The sequence below is a fragment of the Lathyrus oleraceus genome, chromosome 5, assembly GCF_024323335.1.
Source record: "Lathyrus oleraceus cultivar Zhongwan6 chromosome 5, CAAS_Psat_ZW6_1.0, whole genome shotgun sequence".
Taxonomy (NCBI): domain Eukaryota; kingdom Viridiplantae; phylum Streptophyta; class Magnoliopsida; order Fabales; family Fabaceae; genus Lathyrus; species Lathyrus oleraceus.
The window spans coordinates 251,364,664-251,370,917 of record NC_066583.1 but is presented as its reverse complement, the minus strand read 5'-3'; the positions used below and the strand labels follow the sequence as shown (position 1 = coordinate 251,370,917).

The 6,254-nt window shown below is 36.1% G+C and overlaps 1 non-coding gene across 1 annotated transcript; it reads right to left on the bottom strand.

The window, feature by feature from the left end:
* Window positions 1-3,773: 3,773 nt before the first annotated feature.
* On the bottom strand, window positions 3,774-3,846 carry TRNAR-UCU (transfer RNA arginine (anticodon UCU)). Its single transcript has one exon. It is a non-coding gene; the product is annotated as a tRNA-Arg (tRNA).
* Between the last annotated feature and the right edge of the window lie 2,408 nt (window positions 3,847-6,254).

Below are 6,254 nucleotides of genomic sequence, written 5' to 3'. Positions count from 1 at the left end.
TAGACAAACATCTCTCTCCCTTTATTCTCGTAGTTCCGAACTACGGATGCTCTGACTTTCTCATTTCACAATGAGAATACGTAGGCACGAGGATGTGAATCCTTGGCGAGCATACTTCTAATTATTCCTCCTTCGCCTTAGGGCATCACTCATATCTTTCACAATTCATTATCTATCTTCGATCATAAATCATTCACCCAGTGACATATCTGTCTCTTTGACATCGAAATACACCTTCTTTGGTATTCCATATACATCCTTTTAGGACACCTGATATAGTTCATATTTCGTACCTAGAGTTGTTTGGCTCTCATCCCAAACATCTAATTCCTTCTTTTTAGCTAAAACCCTACAGTGGTGGTCCACTATTCCATGTATTGGTTAACATTGTTTCCCTCTATGGTAGAAATCCCATTTCTCTTATGGATTCTAATACACTTTCACCTTTCGATTTCAAACAATACTTATTCAGTCACTTGTTACCAATTTCTTCTATTCTGTGGCTTCGGTCACTTCCCTCCATACATCCCATAATACATTTGTAGACTACCTTCTTTCACTCCATGTGATATACCTATTCTTTGAGCCAAATACACTATACATTTGTGCTCCATCTTGTACCCTTTTTGTGAACCAAGAGCCGATTTGTTCGTCTTGTTAGACCCAATTGCTTAGACGAACATCTCCTTACTTACTTTGCAGCCGCACTTAGGCAACCCTTTCTTTTCGGTTATTCCAATACAATGATACAAGTGCTATACGCCCTCACTGATTGGTTCACACCAGTTTTACTCTTGGGTTCACATTTTCACCCCCTGTTGGAGTTCAAACGACATTATTCTTTGGTTCAGATCATACTTTCTATCACACTCCTTTCCACCTCCTACTTCTAGTTCCCTGAACTACGGAGCTCTGAATTCCTTATTGCACTATGAGGATACGTAGGCATGAGGGTCATAATCCTCTCCGAGCACTTTATCTATTTCCTTCCTTTCCCCTTATTCTTTGCGAGTAATCTCTAGTTAACACCTATTCGAGCGAGAACAATCAAAACGGTTCCCATGGAGTACCATGGATGTTTGGGGTGCTAATACCTTCCCCTTGCATTACCGACTTCCTTACCCATTATATCTCTTTCCCCCGGGTTTTATCGATGTTTTCCCTTCCCTCTGGGGATAAATAAAGTTCGATGGCGACTCTATTGTATGTTCGAGCGTGCGATACGTTCGGATATATTTCTGCTAGCTACAGCTACCTCAAGAGAAACAACCCTAATCCAAAAAATAAAACCCTAAAATGGCTATATAATTAAATCAATTGATTAATGGCCTTGCTAATCTATCAAAAGGAGTTTCTCTTTGCTTTTATCGATTTGACCAAAGCCATAATCGATCAGGCAATGAGTTATCTTTCCAAATTGATTATAAACACTTCTTAATTGATTTCGTACTTTCCTAGATTGGTTTCAAGAAGTTTAACAAAATTTAAAATATGTTTTAAAATCTATGTGTGTGTGTGTATGTGTGTATGTGTGTGTGTGTGTGTGTGTGTGTGTGTGAGAGAGAGAGAGAGAGAGAGAGAGAGAGAGAGAGAGAAAATGTGTATGTGTATGTGTGTGTGCGTGTGCGTGCACGTGCATGTGTGTGTTCTTGCGGGCGCGCATTGCCTTTGTACCTAAAGACTTATTCTTGTTCTTTTTTCCATAAATTGGTCACTCTAAAGCGCTATGCACAAGACCAAACGAGTTGTCACACTTTCTCACTTTCACAACTTTAAGACTTTATGTTCCTCTGTTTAATTCAACATTGTCTAGCATTTCAATTGGAACTTGAATCATTGACTAACGAGACTTGAGATATCTTCTTTTTGATTAGATGCCTACATCAGTAACTTGTGACAGTTGCAATCAACTTCCCCTTTGTCAATTATCACAAAGAACTATTGTAGATAGCCATCAACATCCAAAATTCATTTGACTTATGGAGTTATCATCTTTTGATCTTCTTGACAATTGTCATAAATTTTCATTATCAAAACCAACAAATGGTTATACTTGTATAACACATAAATCCATAAATATTATCTTAAACAATTATATTATTAAACGTTCCATGATACATATATTCTAACAAACATAACTTAGATCGTGACTGATGCTTGACTCAAGAAATTAATTTATAGGAAGATATTAGTTTGAATAAAGTTCATTAATTTTTAAAAGACGGATATTGGTTCGAAACTAATCATAAAGATTGCCAATGTAGTGCACCAGATCGACAAGGAAATAACTTATTTCCTTCCTTTCGTTGATGAGAGCATTTGTAAGCACAATATTCATATGACCAAACCTCTCCCTAGAAATTTTAAAATTAGCGCAGATAGATCCTAAATTTGTGAATAGGCGTCTTGAGGATACCCTATTAGAAATTCCAATAATCTCTATGTGAAGTTTTATTTTACAAAAGCTTGAAATCGAAAATGCTTTTTTTAGTTATGGGGTATTCAATTCGATATTCAATTGACATGAGACTTACAATTAAGTCATGTTAGCTTAAAAACGTATTTCAATCTATTTTATTTCTATGATTCATAATCAATTTACTATCATGTTCTACCTTAAACATCTAATCAATGATATAATTCTTCTTATTAACATTTTACGATGTATTAATAAAGTCAACCACATTCATTATGAGGCTACCTCGTAAGTTGATGCTCGAGTTTTAAGAGGTCATAACGTGGACTTCTTTCTTACTAGTTTATATATTACACCCTCTAATATTTATTCCACTTCTTGAAAATTACTTAAGGGAATGTGTTTCTCTATAATGTAGAATTTGTGCTTGTTTTTATTTTATTTTCTTGTTATTTAAAAAAAATGTCCAAATCTTAATTGACATATATACATTAGTGTTTGATGTATCTCAAATATGTTTGTTATAACTTACAAAAATAATCACAAACTGGGGAAAATATCATTATTCAAGATACAAATATAATTGAGGACAATACCAAATATCATCCACATACTCACATTATTAGATATTTACAACTCCTTTAATTTCCATTAAAAAAAAACTTTACACACTAGTGGGACTCGAAATAGTCCAAATCTTAAAAATTACTTAAGGGAATGTGTTTCTCTATAATGTAGAATTTGTGCTTGTTTTTATTTTATTTTCTTGTTATTTAAAAAAAAATGTCCAAATCTTAATTGACATATATACATATATTTAGTGTTTGATGTATCTCAAATATGTTTGCTATAACTTACAAAAATAATCACAAACTGGGGAAAATATCATTATTCAAAATACAAATATAATTGAGGACAATACCAAATATCATCCACATACTCACATTATTAGATATTTACAACTCCTTTAATTTCCATTAAAAAAAACTTTACACACTAGTGGGACTCGAAATAGTCCAAATCTTAATTGACATATATACATATATTTAGTGTTTGATGTATCTCAAATATGTTTGCTATAACTTACAAAAATAATCACAAACTGGGGAAAATATCATTATTCAAGATACAAATATAATTGAGGACAATATCAAATATCATCCACATACTCACATTATTAGATATTCACAACTCCTTTAATTTCCATTAAAAAAATACTTTACACATTAGTGGGGCTCGAACCAGAATTGTATTATATATTCACAACTCCTTCACATTTTCATAAAGAGTTTACACATCTTGTGGAACTCGAACCCATATTCATAACTCCTTCACATTTTCATTAAAAAAGCTTACACACACCTGGTGGGACTCGAACCCACAATCGCTTGATTAGAAGTCAAACGCCTTATCCATTAGGCCACAGGTGCATTTTTATATGTATACATTCAAATAATAAAAAAATTATGTTGTTTTCACTTGAACTATTCATTGTATTCTTTGTATGGTATCTAACATCTATGAGTGTTATATAATCTTAATGTAACATATTTGTTTCAACTTTAAATTTTCAAAAGATATGAGAGCATTAAAATATAAACTTTGTTTCCATTTTGGTTGGGATAGGATTAAACTATATGAATCAATATGATTTCACTAAGCCTACTTATGAAAATGTTGCAGAGAGTTTGGTACTTGATAAAGACAAACAAAAACATTACAATTTTAAAAGATACTAATTTGCATAAAATTAGAAAATAGGATATGTTCTAAATGATGTGTGAGATTGCAGTAATAATTCAGGCAACAATTGGTTTTATTTATTTGAGAAAGTAGTAAAAAAAGGTTAATGTGAATTGAATGTTGGAGTTTTTAGAGTAATGAAAAAGTGTTTGAAAAGTCCACGTTTAGCTTTGAGCAATATTTGCTACTTGGAGTACTTCCTAGTCGCTAAAAGGAGTCGAGCCTAGTTTAGGTTGTTTTCTCACTAGTTTCTAGGTGTTCATCTTTATACCTTACTCGCTTTATTTTATTTGCTATTTACTTTATTATTGCATTCTGACATCATGGATATCTGTATGCGCTGTTGTTTGGGTTGGGTTGTTGATACATGAGAGAGAAACTCTATACCCGAGTTTGAGTATACACACAGGATAATAACGTCACTAGAGTCTTGTTTGACCTCTGTGGAGTTATTCCGCGATTATGGTTGACACGAGACGTCACACCTAGAGTAGATCCTTTTAGGAGCATCATTGTCCGACGGGTCATTCGTCCAAGACAATGGTATCTCAAATTGGGTTGTTGACTCTAGGGACCTGTTAGGATCACCCTTCGAGGATAGTACACACCTGTGAGGGGATATGGGTCTTTCTTGCAGGAAACCAAGACTCTTCATACCCGTGTTCTTGTGTATACGTCGAACTTTTGAACCTGGAATAAACAGATTATGCAGTTTATCCATTGATGCAAGAATTCTGATTATGTGACATCCTGCCATCATTGCATCACATAGCATCATTACATCATCGCATTAACCATTACATGTTACATTTGCATTTTTCAGGGACATATTGTGCCAGTTGCTAGTGTCAGTACAACCATGGATAAAACCGACCGAAGAAAAACCTATCAGTATAATTTGAGAGACTCCAAGGTTGATGAGTTGAGGAAGCTCAGCGAGTGCCTTACCGAAGATTACCGAGTAGCCTTCAAGCAATCCTATGGCAATCTGTTGGGGGTTTAAAATACCAAGGAAGATTCAGGGTTGATGTTTACTTTCGCACAGTTCTATGACCCCATCTTACACTGCTTCACGTTCCAGGACTTTCTTCTAGCTCCCACACTAGAGGAGTTTGCTCATCTACTACAATTGCCAGTGAAGAGCCAAGCACCCTACATGATTGATGAAGACTTCCCAGATTCTGCAGATATAGCTCAGGCCTTGTGCATGAAGAAGGATCTAGTCGAGGCCACTCTCCGAGTCAAGGGTAACACGCAGGGCCTACCGTCCAAATTCCTATTTGAGAACGCCACAATATTTGCCAACAGTGGAGGCTGAGACGCATTTTACGCCAGCTTTGCATTACTCATCTATGGATTGGTTTTATTCCCGAATGTCGAAGGTTTCGTTGACAAGACCACTATCACCATATTCATCTCCTAGAACCCGGTTCCCACCTTACTAGTTGATGTATTCTTCTCTTTCCATTGGAGAAATATGAAGAAAGGGGGAACCGTCAATTACTGTATTCCTTTGCTTCAGAAATGGATTGTGTCCCATCTCCCGAAGAAAGGGTCGTTTGTTGATAATGTGGGTGACCTGAAATGGTCACAAAGGTTGATGTTATTAGATGTTGAGGACGTCGTCTGGTTTAGTCTTGATTACTTGAGAGTGGAGTTGATATTCCGATGTGGGGAGTTCCCAAATGTCCCTCTGGTCAGCATAAAAAAAGGTGTGATAAACTGTAATCCTGTCCTCTCATTACGACAGTTGGGATATTCGCTCAAAGAAAAACCTGAAGACCGTTTGTTGGAAGAGCTGCTGTTGGCCGAAGGGGTTAAGAGTCCAGAGCTGATGAAGAAAGTGCATAGAGCATGGGGCAAAATACAGCGAGTGGGAAAGAAAGACCTAGGCAAGCAGCTGTGTACTGTGACTACCTCCTATGCTGATTGGGTGAAGTCAAGGGCCAAGATAATCAAACTGCCATACTTGTGGGAACCTTCCATGTGCATCAAAGCCCCCAAGCCACCTGCCGCCGTCACTTCTGAAGTGGATCGCCTCAAGGAAATCATCAAGAGGTTGGAAAAAGAGAATGTCGGTCTCCGTTCCAGCCTG